Consider the following 16,765-nt stretch of genomic DNA (forward strand, 5'->3'; position numbering starts at 1 on the left):
TCCTCCTCCTGGCCCTTCTCTGGACATGTAGTGGCCCTGGTAGAGTTAGATAATAATTGGGGTTGGACTTGATGACCTTGAAGGTCATCTCCAAGCATGGAGATGCTGTGTGAGGCAGTAAAAATGATCAAGTGGATTTAAGCTCTAAGTGTGCCCATATCTTAGCTCTGCTAAGTGTAGATCAGAGGAGGACACAGGTGCCTAGGAGCTCTCTTACTGGTATAGAGCCATAGAATCAGTCAGCGTTGGAAGGGACCACAAGGATCATTCAGTTCCAACCCTCCTGCCATGGGCAAGGACACCTCACACTAGATCAGGCTGCTCCAGAGCCTCATCCAGCCTGGCCTTTGGATGTAGAATCAAAGAATCCAGCAGGCTGGCAGAGAGCTCCAAGCTCAGCCAGCCCAACCTAGCACCCAGCCCTGGCCAAGCAACCAGGCCACAACCACTAAGTGCCCCAGCCAGGCTGTGTTTGAACACCTTCAGGGACAGTGATCCAAAACTTTCATCCTTAAAACCCTTCACTCAGCTGCTGTCCAGACCCCTGTGCTCTTTTATCTATGGTCTTGACAGGCACTCAGAGGAGGCACCCCCAAAATCCACCATCTGGTCAAAAGCCCAGGGCTTGCTGCCAGCTCGCAGGCTCAGCTGCCAAAGGGCTCACTGGGATGTGGGCTCCAAGTTTCATTGAATCCTTGGCCTGCAGGGAATAGAATTTATTCAGTTCCAGACCATCTGTTGAAACTTTTCCATGCAGCAATAATTTAGTGATTATTAGGGCAGAGAAAGAAAGAGTCTGTGGCCTGGGGACAGCATGGGGGCAGCTTGGCTCCTGCAAAAGCTCTGCTGAACACAGACTGTAAAACACTCAGAGCTATGAGAGCAGAGGCAGAGACCTTCTCTCTCCTCTGTAGCCCAGAATGTCCTTTTGCTGGAGCCACAACAACCCCAAGCAGCACTGCAGGCTGGGGCCAGAGTGGCTGAGAGCAGCCAGGCAGAGAGGGAGCTGGGGGTGCTGGCAGAGAGGAGCTGCAGAGGAGGCAGCAGTGCCCAGGTGGGCAGCAGAGCCAATGGCATCCTGGGCTGGCTCAGCAGCAGTGTGGGCAGCAGGAGCAGGGAGGTTCTTGTGCCCCTGTGCTCAGCACTGCTCAGGCCACCCCTGCAGTGCTGTGTCCAGCTCTGGGCTCCTCAATCAAGAAACATGTTGCAGTGCTGGAAGGTGTCCACAGGAGGGCGCCAAAGCTGGGGAGGGGCCTGGAGCAGAGGAGGCTCAGGGCAGAGCTCATTGCTGCCTGCAGCTGCCTGCAGGGAGGCTGTAGCCAGGTGGGGTTGGGCTCTGCTGCCAGGCAGCCAGGGACAGAAGAAGGGGACACAGCCTCAAGTTGTGCCAGGGCAGGCTCAGACTGGATGTTAGGAGGAAGTTGTTGGCAGAGAGAGTGATTGGCATTGGAATGGGCTGCCCAGGGAGGAGGCTCAAGGCAGAGCTCATTGCTGCCTGCAGCTGCCTGCAGGGAGGCTGCAGCCAGGTGGGGTTGGATCATGCACAAGATCTCATCCAAAAGTCCCTCCCCAGCTCTCCTGTAGCCCATTTCAGCTACTGGACTGCTGCTCTGAGTTCTCCCTGGAGCCTTCCCTTCTCTGAACAATCCCATAATGATCCATCCTCAGATACCATTGGCCCAGTGGCAGCGGTGGCTTGAGCAGCTGCTCTGTGGGTAAGAAGCTTTATTGTCCCACCTGAGCAGAAGGCAGTGCTCAGAACACTCCCTGCCTCCCCTGTTGCTCACCAATGCTTTCTGCTACTAATTCTGAATTAAAATCTGCTGAGAAGCAGGAAATTAAATATCTTAAAACCTGCAGCCTGGGACCCACGAGGGAAATCACTGAGCCTCAATTTGATTTAAGCCTTAAGAGATATGCATTTGTGCCTCCAAAGCCTCAGTGAGATCCCATTTCTCAGGAGGCTTAGCCCATTTGTACCACTAACTGAGGCAGGCCACTGGATGTCAGCCTTGCTCTCCCTTGGAGCAAGCACTCAGCACTCAAAGGAGGGGAAGAAAGGCAGTTTGGAAGCCTTGGATGCACTACAAGGTGGTTAACAGGCAGTTTGTGACCAGAATATGGATATTAGAGGTTAATTTATGTGTGAACAGTCTGCTGCTAAGAGCTTGTGCTACCTTTTCCATGAAGGAAAAGCCAAGATTGGTATTTATTGATTCAATTCTGGATGTGAGACCAGCTTTGGGTCTGTCTGCCACTGGATTCAAACACTGTCTGGTGGCAATAGCCATAGAATGGGTTAGGTTGGAAGGGACCTCAAAGCTCAGCCAGTTCCAGCTGCCTGCTATAGTTAGGGACACCTCTCAGTTGCTCAAAGCCTCATCCAACCTGGTCCTGAGCAACTCCAGGGAGGTTGTGGAGCACAGAAGCACCCAATGTGATCAAAGATCACATTGGGTGCTTCTGTGCTCCACAACCTCCCTGGGAAACCTGTACCAGTGTCCAGCACCCTCAACCTGTGCCAGTGTCTCACCACTCTCAACCTGTGCCAGTCTCTTACCACTCTCAACCTGTGCCAGTGTCTCACCACCCTCACTGCAAACAGCTTCTTCCTCACATCCACTTCCAATCTCCCCTCTGCCACTTCAAACCCATTCGTCCTCCTCCTCCTCCTCTCATTACCAGACCTTGTCAATAGTCCCTCCCCAGCCCTCCTGCAGCCCCCTTCAGATCCTGCAAGGCCACTCCAAGGTCTCCTGGAAGCCTTCTCCTCTCCAGGCTGCACAGCCCCAACTCTCTCAGCCTGTGCTCAGAGCAGAGCTGCTGCAGCCCTCTCAGCATCTTGGTGGCCTCCTCTGCACTGCCTCCAACACTTCCATGTCCTGCTTGTGCTGGGGGCTCCAGAGCTGCCCACCCATCCAACCTGCCCAGGTCCCTCTGCAGGGCTCTCCTACCCTCCAATTCACTTATTTCACTTGACATAGCCCAAACCTGAACACCAAATAATCAGAAGCAGTGGGATTCAAAGCCTGTCTCTCAGAAGTTAAGTTTCCCACCACCAGGACTAAGGTTTGTATCTGGTTTTGTTCCATACCTAATAGGTACATAGAGAGATGATTTAATGAGTCAGCTGAGTTGAGGGTTGATAACCAAATCAGGTCTACTGTGGCCAATGAAATGATCATTTTTATTCCCTACTCACAGGTCCAGCACAGAACCACAGAGATGCTGCAGGGAATGGCACAGCTCTGTTAGGAGCAGAGCCTGAGGGAGCTGGGGCTGTGTGCTGGGAGAGGAGGAGCTGAGAGGGGACCTCAGCAATGGTTATCAGTGTGTGCAGGTGAGTGCCAGGAGCTGGAGCCAGGCTCTGCTGGGTGATGCCAGTGCCAGGAGCTGGAGCCAGGCTCTGCTGGGTGATGCCAGTGCCAGGAGCTGCAGCCAGGCTCTGCTGGGGGATGCCAGTGCCAGCACAAGGGGCAATGGATGGCAGCTGAGGCAGAGGAGGTTCCATGTGAACCTGAGGAGCAATTTTTACCCTGTGAGGGTGCCAGAGCCCTGGCACAGGCTGCCCAGGGGGGCTGTGGAGTCTCCCTCTCTGCAGATATTCAACCCCACCTGGCTGTGTTGCTGTGTGATCTGCTCTGGGTGCTCCTGCTCTGGCAGGGGGCTTGGACTGGCTGAGCTCTGGAGCTCCCTTCCAGCCCCTGGCACTCTGTGAGTCTGTGAATGGATTGTATGAGGAGAAACTTTGCTGTAAGAGTGCTGGAGCCATGGAGCAGGCTGCCCAGAGAGGTGATTCTGTGTTTCTGTGTTGAGTCTGTGAGTCTGTCTGTGATAGGCTAAAGGTTGAATGTTCCATCTTCATTTTCACTCCTGGGAATCCTGTGGGCATCAGTGCTGGACTGAGGTGTGAGGTAACAGAGAAGGCTTCGATGAACTACCAGCATCCCCTGTGCTTTAGGGCAGGCTTTAATGTCAAGCTAAAGGGGAGGTTTTTATGTCATGAAGTGTGGTGCTGTAGGGACAAGTGACTTGTGACAGGAGGCAGAAGAATTATGCTGTCATGTTAAACTGTGTGGCCTGACTGAGAGCTGCTTCTGATCTTTGACCATGATTAATTGGACCAAGTTTAATCCCCAGCAGAGGAGATCATCAGAGCAGAGAAGTCTTCCATGTGGACAGCTGAGACAGACACCTTAGAGAAATAACACCAGCCAAGAACAGAAGAATTTAGCCTACAGTGCAAAGCAGAGCCAGAGCTGGGAACATGCTGGAACCTGTAAGGCAAAATGTCAACATCAGCACATAGCTGGGGTGGAAGTGATTGCCTGCACAGCACAGAGGGGCAGTAATGGCCAGGGAAAGCCTCGAGGCAATGCTTCCTATTGCAAGCACTGAGCAGGAAAATGACTGCTGCCTTTTCATCCTTACCTGCCTGAAATCAAAACTGCTTAGGCAGGGACAGAATTGCTGCCTGATTGCTGCAGGCAGCCAGGAGAAGGCTTCCTGGGTTTGCTTTTAGATGGAGGTGGTAAAAACTCTGCTCTCTCCCTTCCTCTTTTCCTTCTTTCAACATTCATAGAACGATAGGATCACAGAATCCAGCAGGCTGGAAGAGAGCTCCAAGCTCATCCAGCCCAGCCTAGCACCCAGCCCTGCCCAACCAACCAGACCATGGCACTAAGTGCCCCAGCCAGGCTTAGCTGCAACACCTCCAGGCACGGCCACTCCACCACCTCCCTGGGCAGCCCATTCCAGTGCCAATCACTCTCTCTGACAACAACTTCCTAACAACATCCAGCCTAGACCTGCCCTGGCACAGCTTGAGGCTGTGTCCCCTTCTTCTGTTGCAGAGGGACCTGGCCAGGCTGCATGGGTGGGCAGAGGCCAATGGGATGAGACTGAACAAGGCCAAGGGCAGGGTTCTGCACTTTGGCCACAACAACCCCAAGCAGCACTGCAGGCTGGGGCCAGAGTGGCTGAGAGCAGCCAGGCAGAGAGGGCCCTGGGGGTGCTGGCAGAGAGGAGCTGCAGAGGAGGCAGCAGTGCCCAGGTGGGCAGCAGAGCCAATGGCATCCTGGGCTGGCTCAGGAGCAGTGTGGGCAGCAGGACAAGGGAGGTTCTTGTGCCCCTGTGCTCAGCACTGCTCAGGCCACCCCTGCAGTGCTGTGTCCAGTCCTGGGCTCCTCCATTGCAGAGAGATGCTGAGGTGCTGGAAGGTGTTTGGAGAAGGGCAGCAAGGCTGGGGAGGGGTCTGGAGCACAGCCCTGTGAGGAGAGGCTGAGCTGTAGCCAGGTGGGGTTGGGCTCTGCTGCCAGGCACCCAGCAACAGAACAGGGGGACACAGCCTCAAGTTGTGCTAAGGCAGGTTCAGGCTGGCTGTTAGGAGAAAGTTGTTGTCAGAGAGAGTGATTGGCATTGGAATGGGCTGCCCAGGGAGGTGGTGCAGTGCCCATGGCTGGAGGTGCTGCAGCCAAGCCTGGCTGGGGCACTTAGTGCCATGGTCTGGTTGCTTGGGCAGGGCTGGGTGCTAGATTGGACTGGGTGAGCTTGGAGCTCTCTGCCAACCTGCTGCATTCTGTGATTCATAGAATTGATAGAATCAGCCAGGTTGGGAAACACCTCCAAGATCATCCAGAGCTTTGCCTTACCTGGGCAAAAAGATAGTCTGGCAGAGATCAAGCAGAGAAAACAGTTCTGCCAATAGCATAAACTGGTCCCAACTTTCCTGGGCTCAGCCATTCAAACAATTTCATTGTTCCTTTGCCAAGAGGATAGAGGAAAAGTTAGCAGAGGCTCCTGCCCAGCAGACACATGTTTGCAAGCATTCTGGGCAGGAAGGATGATCTTGTGACAGGTCCTGCAGTGTCCCAGACGTGCCCCAGATCTCTCACACAGACTCCTTAATCTTCCCAGGCCCCATATGCTCAGCTGGTATAAATCAGAACAGCTCCAATAAAGTCAGCTCAGCTTGCCAGACTTTCTGCAGCTGAGGTTGCTGACCCCTTGCAGCTCAGCTGCCTATCTGTAAAGCAGGGATATTAACACTTCCCTGCCTTGCCCTCTGCAGAGGGACCAGCTCCTTACTGGAGTGTGTTTGCCACTTGGTGTAAGGCAGCTTGAGGGGAGGTGCAGAAGTGCCCTGCCAGAAAAAAAGAAGCTTGGCAGCATAGAATGGGTTAGGTTGGAAAGGACCTCGAAGCTCAGCCAGTTCCAGCCTCCTGCCATAGGCAGGGACACCTCCCACTAGAACAGGTTGCTCAGGGCCTCATCCAGCCTGGTCCTGAACACCTCCAGGGAGGTGGTGGAGCACAGAAGCACCCAACGTGATCAAAGATCACATTGGGTGCTTCTGTGCTCCACCACCTCCCTGGGAAACCTGTGCCAGTGTCTCAGCACCCTCAATCTCTGCCAGTCTCTCACCACCCTCACTGCAAACAACTTCTTCCTCACATCCACCTCCAATCTCCCCTCTGCCACTTCAAACCCATTCCTCCTCCTCCTCCTGTCATCACCAGACCTTGTCAATAGTCCCTCCCCAGCCATCTTGGAGCTCCTGCAAGGCCACTCCAAGCTCTCCTGGAAGCCTTCTCCTCTCCAGGCTGCACAGCCCCAACTCTCTCAGCCTGTGCTCAGAGCAGAGCTGCTGCAGCCCTCTCAGCATCTTGGTGGCCTCCTCTGGACTGGCTCCAATGTTCTATGTCCTGCTTGTGCTGGGGGCTCCAGGGCTGCACAGAGGACTGCAGGTGGGGGCTGAGGAGAGCAGATTGAAGGGATAGAATCACCATTTTGTCCAGCCCCCCAGATCCATTTGGATTGGGTTGAGCCCTCATCCCTGGAGATGTTCAAGTGAAGCCTGGCTGGGACACTTAGTGCCATGGTCTGGTTGGTTGGGCAGGGCTGGGTGCTAGGCTGGGCTGGCTGAGCTTGGAGCTCTCTGCCAGCCTGCTGGGTTCTGTGATTCTGCCATTCCTCCAGTGCTGAATTTTGGCAAAGCCCTTCTAAGATGAAGTAATGCAAAGGAAATGTGTTGCCTTTTTGCAGCAGTTACTGAGCAATTAAGGGCTCTGCTCTTCAAGGGATTGTAAGCCTGTGGGTGGTCTCACTGATCTGGGGACTGCTTGTGTGCTTCAGACCGGGCAGGCACTTGTGTATCTGGCCCAGCTGCAGCTGAGATGTCCCTCTGAGAGCCACTTTACAGTTTCTAAAGTGATTACTGGACCTGCCTCCTCCCCTGGGCATCAGACACACCAGCAGCCTGCCTCTGCCTTCTGACTCGTTTAATGCCACCACACCGAGGCCCAGAGTCCTGCAGTGTTTCCATTAAATCCACTCTGCACATTTCCCACAGGGTTTGGGTTGGAAAGGATCCCAAAGCCCATCCAGTTCCAGTCCCCCTGCCATGGGCAAGGACACCTTCCACCAGCACAGGTTGCTCAAGGCCTCATCTGACCTGGCCTTGAATGCCTCCAGGAAGGGCTCCTCCATTGCAGAGAGATGTTATGGTGCTGGAAGGTGTTTGGAGAAGGGCAGCAAGGCTGGGGAGGGGCCTGGAGCACAGCCCTGTGAGGAGAGGCTGAGGGAGCTGGGGGGGTGCAGCCTGCAGCAGAGGAGGCTCAGGGCAGAGCTCATTGCTGCCTGCAGCTGCCTGCAGGGAGGCTGTAGCCAGGTGGGGTTGGGCTCTGCTGCCAGGCAGCCAGGGACAGAAGAAGGGGACACAGCCTCAAGCTGTGCCAGGGCAGGCTCAGGCTGGATGTTGTTAGGAAGTTGTTGTCAGAGAGAGTGATTGGCATTGGAATGGGCTGCCCAGGGAGGTGGTGGAGTGCCCATGGCTGGAGGTGTTGAAGCCAAGCCTGGCTGGGGCACTTAGTGCCATGGTCTGGTTGGTTGGGCAGGGCTGGGTGCTAGGTTGGGCTGGATGAGCTTGGAGCTCTCTGCCAGCCTGCTGCATTCTGTGATTCGATGAATTACTGCATCCTTTCCAGCCTGTGAAGAGAAATGCTGAGATCCACTTCTTGAAACAACCCCCAAACAAGTAGTTCATTGCAGTGAGGGTGGTAAGGCACTGGCACAGGTTGAGGGTGCTGAGACACTGGCACAGGTTTCCCAGGGAGGTGGTGGAGCACAGAAGCACCCAATGTGATCTTTGATCACATTGGGTGCTTCTGTGCTCCACCACCTCCCTGGAGGTGTTCAGGACCAGGTTGGATGCGGCCTTGAGCAACCTGTTCTAGTAGGAGCTGTCCCTGCCTATGGCAGGGAGGTTGGAATTGGCTGAGCTTTGAGGTCCCTTCCAACCTAAACCCATTCTATGATCCTATGATCAAGCAGGCCTGAAAAATCTGCAGGCATGAAGCAAAACAAACTTAGTGACAGATCTCCCCAAGTGCAGTGCAGGGCAGTGCAGCTGAGCAGAGCTGCTCTGTGCTGAAGTGTGGGGCAGGGCTTTAAGTGCGAGCACATGGAAGGGGCTGAGCCGCAAGCGGAGAGCAGCCTCCGGTCCCACATGCTCAGCTGGTGGTGGTGTCTGCTCCTATTGCTCGCCCTGGGTGCTGCTAGGAAAAGCTTTACAAGATGCAGACAGGCTGGAAATGGAATCATGAAACCAGGAGTGAATCAAACCCATCCTGCTCCCACAGTTTGGGATGTGCTGCACCGAGGATGCCTGACGATCCTCTGGGACATCGCTTTGCACAGAGCTGATGACCTGAAACCTGCTGCTGCTGCTGCTGCTTCCTTTTCTCTTTCCTTTTCTTTTACCCTCCTCTTTTTTGGCTTGGAAATACACATTTCAGGTTGCAAAGCCAGGAGCAGCTGTGGAGCTGTTGGAGGGTAGGAGAGCCCTGCAGAGGGAGCTGGCTAGGCTGGATGGGTGGGCAGAGAAAGGAGAAATAAAATTAAAGAAAAAAAGAGCATAAATGTAAAGAAAAAACAAAATGAAAGAAAAAATAAATGGAAAAATTAAGCATAACGTTAAAGGAAAAAAAGAAAAAAAAATTAAAAAAAAGAAAAATAAAGAAAAATTAAAAAATGAAAAGAAAAATAAAAAAACTAAAGAGAAAGAAAAAGAAAAATAAAGAAAAATTAAAAATAAAACTAAAGAAGTTAGAGAAAAATAAAATTAAAGAAAAATGAAAAATAAAACTAAAGAACATAACAAAAAATAAAATTAAAGTAAAACAGAAAAAATAAAACTAAAGAAAAAATGAAGCAAAATAAAAATTAAAAGAAAAAGAAAAAGAAAAATAAAGAGAAAGAAAAAAAATTAAAGAAAAATAAAAAATAAAGAAAAATTAAAAAATGAAATGGAAAGAAAAATAAAAAAACTAAAGAAAAAACAAAAGAAAAATAAAGAATAAAAATAAAGAGAAAGAAAATGAAAATTAAAGAAAAATGAAAAATAAAACTAAAGAACGTAACAAAAAATAAAATTAAAGTAAAAAAAAAAAAAACCCTAAAGAAAAAAATGAAGAAAAATAAAAATTAAAAGAAAAAGAAAAAATAAAATTAAAGAAAAAGAAAAATAAAAATAAAGAAAAATTTTAAAATGAAATTAAAAGAAAAATTAAAAACTAAAGAAAAAATGAAAGAAAAATAAAAATAAAAATAAAGAGAAAGAAAAAGAAAATTAAAGAAAAATTAAAAATAAAACTAAAGAACATAGCAAAAAATAAAATTAAAGTAAAACAGAAAAAAAAACTAAAGAAAAAATGAAGAAAAATAAAAATTAAAAGAAAAAGAAAAAATAAAATTAAAGAAAAAGAAAAAATAAATTAAAGAAAAATAAAAAATAAAACTAAAGAAGATAGAGAAAAATAAAATTAAAGAAAAATAAAAAATAAAAGTAAAGAAAAAAACCCTGAAGAAAAATAAAAAATAAAACTAAATAAAAGTAAAAAACAAAATTAAAGAAAAAACATAAAGTGAAACAAAAAAATAAAGAAAAAAGTTACATAAAAAAGTAAAGAAAAAAAGTTAAACAACAAAAACTAAAGAAGATGAAAAGTTAAAATTAAAGAAAAATAAAATATGAAGTGAAACAAAAACAAAATTGAAGAAAAAAGTTGCATCAAAAATGGAAAAGTAATAATTCAAATAAAAAATAAAATTAATGAAAAAGAAAAATAAACTAAAGAAAAATAAAACAAAGTGAAATAAAAAACCAAAATTAAATAAATAAGTTAAAGAAAATTAAAGAAAAAAAGTTAAATAAAAAATCAAATTAAAAGAAAAAGAAAACTAAAGAAAAGTAAACCAAAGTGAAACAAAAACCAATATTAAAGAAAAAAGTTCAATAAAAGTAAAGAAAAAAATTCAAATGTCAAATAAAAAATAAAAATATAGAAAAGTAAAAAATAAAATAGAAGGAAAATAAAATAGAAAGTGAAATAAAAACCAAAATTAAAGACAATTTGTTGAATAAAAAATAAAAATAAAGAAACAATTTAAAGGTAAATATAAAATAAAAGTCAAGAAAATTTAAAAATAAAATAATATAAAACTTAAAGTGAAGCAAACAAAGGAAATTAAAGAAAAAAAGTAATAAAAAATAAAAGTAAAGAAAAATGTAAGTAAAAATTTTAAAGAAAATTACAACAATGTGAAACAAAAAGCAAAATTAAGGAAAAAAGTTGAGTAAAAATAAAAGTAAAGAAAAAAATTAAAGTTAAAGAAACCATAAAATTAGAGAAAAATAAAAAATGAAATTAAAGTAGAGGAAAATAAAGCAGAAAGAAAATAAAGGGGAAAAAATGAAAGAGAAATAAAATGAAAGAAAAATAAAACACCAAGTTAAAAAAAAATTAAGTAAATTAAAAAGAAATTAACGAAAAATAAATTAAAAAATGAAGTGAAGTAAAAATAAAATAAAACCCAAATAACTGAAATGAAAAAATAAAATCAACATGAAATGAAAAACAAAATCAAACAAAAAATGTAACCAAAATTCGAGACAAAATAAAAATAACCTTAAAAAAGAAAGGTCAAAGTTGAAAAATAAAAGTGACAAATACAAATAAAATCAATGAATGGAACAATGCAGCAATGAACTGTCCCTGCTCAGGGGCTGCTGCCTGACCTAACGCTAAAGCTTTCTCTGCCTGCACAAGTTTGGTGTGTGGCTGCTCTGCTGTCTGTACCCCAAGGCACTGCTGCTGCTGCCTGCTTCTGCTGTCTGCTTCTGCTGCTGCTGCTGCCTGCTTCTGCTGCTGCTGCTGCTTTTGCTGCTTCTGCTGTCTGCTGCTGCTGTCTGCTTCTGCTGTCTGCTTCTGCTGCTGCTGTCTGCTTCTGCTGTCTGCTTCTGCTGCTGCTGTCTGCTTTTGCTGCTTCTGCTGTCTGCTTCTGCTGCTGTCTGCTGCTTCTGCTGCTGCTGCTGTCTGCTGCTTCTGCTGTTGCTGTCTGCTGCTGCTGCCTGCTGCTGCCTGCTGCTGCTGTCTGCTTCTGCTGCTGCTGTCTGCTTCTGCTGCTGCTGTCTGCTGCTTCTGCTGCTGCTGTTCCTGCTGCTGCTGCTGTCTGCTTCTGCTGCTTTCTTCTGCACATCTCCCCAGCATCCACGTGCTTGGCTCTCCGCACAGAGGCGAATTGTGTTGGGAGGCAGCGAGGAGAGCTCTGACCTAGTTAAAGCAGAGGAAAAGGAGGTGCAGGAGCAGGTACTGTACCTCAGCACCTCGCCGCTCCGACCGCGGGTTTACAGCGTGCTGGGCTGGGCGCTGTCTGCTCTGGTTCCTACGTGGAAGCAGGCGTGGCACAAAGACAATACAGCCTCAAGCACCCACTGGTGCTTTCTGTGGTGTCTACCCTTCACTTTTGGCACCTCAGATCTGCTGAGCTGCCAAAAGGTGTGGGAAGCAACCTCTGGAGATCGAGACATAGAATCATAGAATCAGGCAGGGTTGGAAGGGAACACAAGGATCAGGCAGCTCCAACCCCCCTGCCATGTCCAGGGACACCCTAGCCTAGATCAGGCTGGCCAGAGCTCCATCCAGCCTGGCCTTAAACACCTCCAGGGATGGGGCCTCAACCACCTCCCTGAGCAACCCATTCCAGGCTCACATTTGTGCATGAAACTTGAAACCCCCTTGAATTACAGATTATGTTTGGTTGTTTTTTCCCTTTCCTTTAAGAGAGTGTTACTAACAGACCTGCCCAGCAGAAAATGTTTTACATTTGCAGTACTCAAACTGTTTCTCAGTCTGACCCTGCTGCTAGAGCAGATCACACAGGAATGCATCCAGGAGGGTTTGGGAAGTCTGCAGAGAAGGAGACTCCACAACCTCTCTGAGCAGCCCTGGCTCCAGCACCCTCACACCAAAGCTTTTCCTCATGTTGAGGTGGATCCCCCTGGGTTCTAGCTTGTGTCCATTGCCCCTTGTCCCATCAGAGGACACCACTGAAAAGAGCCTGGCCCCTTCTTCCTGACACCCACCCTTAAGGTATTTACAAGCACTGCTCAGATCTCCTCTCAGCCTTCTCTCCTCCAGGCTGAACAGCCCAAGGGCTCTCAGGATTTCCTCTTGAGAGGTGTTTGATTTCCTTAATCCCACAGCTTTTGTACCAGCAGGGATCCACGGAAGGGGCTGTGCAGGTCTGGAAGCGTGGGAAGTGACCAGAGGCTATTTCACATCCAGGGACTGGCCTTCAGCACAAGGCAGGCAGGGGAAGAAGGGCAACAAAACACCCCCTCCTGCTACGGCAGCTGGGGAGGTGCTCCAGCCCTCTGATCCTCTTTCAGCCCCAACAGATCCCTGTCTTCGTGCTGGGGGGCTCCAGAGCTAAGTGCAGTACAGAGTGAAAGAGTGGAACAGGTTGCAGCCGAGGTCCCATCCCTGGAGACACTCTCAAGGTCAAACCTGATGGAACCCCCTGAGCAACCTGATCTGGGTGGAGATGTCCCTGCTCACAGCAACCTGATCTAGGTGGAGATGTCCCTGCTCACAGCAACCTGATCTGGGTGGAGATGTCCCTGCTCACAGCAACCTGACCTAGGTGGAGATGTCCCTGCTCACAGCAACCTGATCTGGGTGGAGATGTCCCTGCTCACAGCAACCTGACCTAGGTGGAGATGTCCCTGCTCACAGCAACCTTACCTAGGTGGAGATGTCCCTGCTCACAGCAACCTTACCTAGGTGGAGATGTCCCTGCTCACAGCAACCTTACCTAGGTGGAGATGTCCCTGCTCACAGCAACCTGATCTAGGTGGAGATGTCCCTGCTCACAGCAACCTTACCTAGGTGGAGATGTCCCTGCTCACAGCAACCTTACCTAGGTGGAGATGTCCCTGCTCACAGCAACCTGACCTAGGTGGAGATGTCCCTGCTCACAGCAGGAGCAGGGGGGATGGACACGGTGACCCCTCCCAACCCAAGGCAATCTGTGGGGCTGTGATTCTATGATTCACAAACGAGTTTTGTTTGCTCATTCCCCATTAAGAACCACTTTTGTTTTCCTCCAGAGCTCCTTCGTTGGTCCGTGGAGATCACAGACACTGCTGCCTGGAGGCTTCGGCAGGGTCTCGCTGCTCCGCAGCCTGCACTCCTTAGTGCAGGGGCTGGAAGGGACCTCCAAAGCTCAGCCAGCCCAGCAGGATCACCCTGAGCAGATCACGCCGGAACGCATCCAGGCAGGTTTTGAGCACCTCCAGAGAGGGAGCCTCTACCGCCCACCCTGGCCAGCCTGTTCCAGGCTTCTGTCACCCTCACAGGGCTAACAAAAAACTCCTCCTCATGCTTAAACGAGACCCAAAAAAGTCCTCCTCGTGTTTGGAGAGCAGGATGGACGCGTTCCCGGTAAGCAGGGCGGCGCTGGGCGGCTGGGGCCGGGGGGGAGCCGCAGCGCAGCCGCTGCTGTATCGCGGCCGCCAGTGAGGTGGCGCCGCCGCCGCGGTGCTCGCTGCCGCCGTGCGGGGAGCCAGGGGAGCCAGGCGGACCCAGCGGCTGGAGCCTGCTCCGCGCCGGCCTCGGCTCCTCCAGCTCCCGGCCAGCTTACGTGGCTCTGGGAAACGGAAAGTCCTTGTTTGCTTTTGGCTGCGATGGAGCTTTCGTGCTTCCAAGGAGACGAAACTTCTCCCTCCGCCTGGCCCTTCGCTTGCTTGCTGCAGTCCGCCCGGGCATGCTTTCCAGCCTGCAAACAAACAATTAAAGCTAGCTAAACAAGCAGAAGGGGGAGAAAGAACTCCTTCCTGTTCTCACAGCTAATCTCTGCAGACTTTAAACAGGCTTATCAGCCAGCTGTGCTTCTTCACTATCTGCTGCTTCCATCTTTCGTCCCAGCCTGCAGCGGATGCAGCCCATCTGCTTTGCCTCATCCAGCGGTTTGCACTGACTGATTCTGATAAGGGAGCCATCAGCTTCCCGGGGGAGGAAAAAAAAAAGGTAGAAGATTCGGGAAAGGAGAGAACGTGGCAAGAAAAAGCCTGTTGCAGAGAGCAGAGAAGCCACAAAACACATCTGCACCTTGGGATGTTCTCCAGCTAGGAGAGCAAGAGCAGTGCCTTACATCTTTGCTCAGGCAGCAGTCCTGTCACTGCAGTCCAAAAGATGCATAGGGACAGGTGAGGATCATAGAACCATTTGGGTTGGAAAAGGCCTCTGAGATTAGCCAGTCCAACCCTAAAGCTAACACCCCCATGGCCATCAAACCTTGTCCCCAAGTGCCAGTTCTTGAACATCTCCAGGGATGGGGACTCCACAGAATCACAGAACCACAGAACCATGCAGGTTGGCAAAGCTCCTTGGGGTCACCAAGCCCAACCTAGAACCCTACTCGACAAGATTCACCTTAAACCATAGCCTTAAAGCACCACATCCAAAGCATCCTTAAACACACCCAGGCTGGCTGACTCCCCCACCTCCCTGGGCAGCTCGTTCCAGCCCCTGACCACTCCTGCAGCAAAGAAATGCTTCCTAAAGCCCAACCTAAATCTCCCTGCACATAATTTCAGGCCATTTCCTCCCATTCTATCACCTGATACTAGGTCGTTACTGGCACCAACACCCATGTCACTCCAACCTCCTCTTTCAGGGAGTTGTAGAGAGCAATGAGGTCTCTCCCTGGCCTTGTCTTCTGCAGACTAAACAACCCCAGGATCTCAGAGCTTGGCCTCATCTGGCTACACTCCTCATGCTAAAATGTTCCAAGTTCCAATGGAGAAATGAGATCCCAAACAAGTGATGGAGAGCTCTGTGATTCTACCACCCCAGCAGAGCCAAGGCGCTTGCATGGCTGCTGGTGACTTTTGGTGATCCATGCTTGGACCAATGAAGGGAGCTCAGGGTCCTGGGCAGGCATGCACAGGAGAAATGTCCTTCATCCATACCTCTGGCACCTTTTGGCTAGGGATTTGGTGAGGATCACAGCCAGGCTGGGAGGGAGCTGTGTGCTGAGTATTCTTGGGTGATGCAAAAAGCAGAATAAGGCAACTGTGTGAATGCTCTGATTTACATCATGGTCCTGCCAGGGAAGAGAGGTGAAGCAAGAGTGTGCTGCAGGCACTGCTGCCCTGCTCCACTGCTCCTTCTTCCCCAGCCCTGCACACACACGCCCCGAGTCTGCTGTTCCACATTGCCCCGAGGAGAAACAGCCACACATGCAAGGGCCCCTAGGACAGGCTGGAGAGATGGGCACAGTTCAGTGCCAGGAGTTTTAAGTCCCAGTGCCAACTACATGCAGTGCTACAGGCTGGGGGCAGAGTGGCTGGAGAGCAGCCAGGCAGAGAGGGAGCTGGGGGTGCTGGTTGGCTGCTGAACATAAGCCAGCAGTGTGCCCAGGTGGGCAGCAGAGCCGAGGGCATCCTGGGCTGGCTCAGGAGCAGTGTGGGCAGCAGGACAAGGGAGGTTCTTCTGCCCCTGTGCTCAGCACTGCTCAGGCCACCCCTGCAGTGCTGTGTCCAGTTCTGGGCTCCTGCACTGCAGAGAGATGTTGAGGTGCTGGAAGGTGTTTGGAGAAGGGCAGCAAGGCTGGGGAGGGGCCTGGAGCACAGCCCTGTGAGGAGAGGCTGAGGGAGCTGGGGGGGTGCAGCCTGCAGCAGAGGAGGCTCAGGGCAGAGCTCAGGGTCTGAGTGACCTCCTGGAAGGAAGCTGTAGCCAGGTGGGGTTGGGCTCTGGTGCCAGGCAGCCAGCGACAGCAGAAGGGGACACAGCCTGAAGCTGTGCCAGGGCAGGTCTAGGCTGGATGTTAGGAGGAAGTTGTTGTCAGAGAGAGTGATTGGCATTGGAATGGGCTGCCCAGGGAGGTGGTGGAGTGCCCATGGCTGGAGGTGTTTAAGAGCAGGCTGGAAGGGGCACTCAGTGCCATGGGTGAGTTAATTAGAAGGGTTAGGTGGCAGCTTGGGCTGGATGATCTCAGAGCTCCTTTCCAGCCTGGCTGATTCTGTGATTCTGTGATGGGTCAGGATGGTAGTTTTCATTCTTGACCCCCAAAGTGAAACCTCCATTTCAGACTGCAGCAAACCTGCCAGGCCATCCTCAGGAGGGCTAAACTGACCCTGGCTGCCTTTGCCTTGGGAGCTGACAGAGCTGGGCTGGGAGCCTGTGTGGTGAGGAAAGGCTGAGCTGAGAGGGGATCTGAGCAATGGTTACAGATATCTGAGGGGTGGGGGGTCAAGAAGAAGGTGTTTCTGTGCTTCTGTGCTTCAGTTCTCAGTGAACCAAAGGGAAGCTGATGGAAGGCCACAGAGGAGCGGTGTGACCAGCTGCAGCTCCTGCCTGCCCAGGACTAAGGCACGGATGCAGGATGGAGCAGGGAAAATCCCTTCTGGAGAGGGACACAC

This window comes from Pogoniulus pusillus, chromosome 15, assembly GCF_015220805.1.
Source record: "Pogoniulus pusillus isolate bPogPus1 chromosome 15, bPogPus1.pri, whole genome shotgun sequence".
In the NCBI taxonomy this organism is placed as follows: Eukaryota; Metazoa; Chordata; class Aves; order Piciformes; family Lybiidae; genus Pogoniulus; species Pogoniulus pusillus.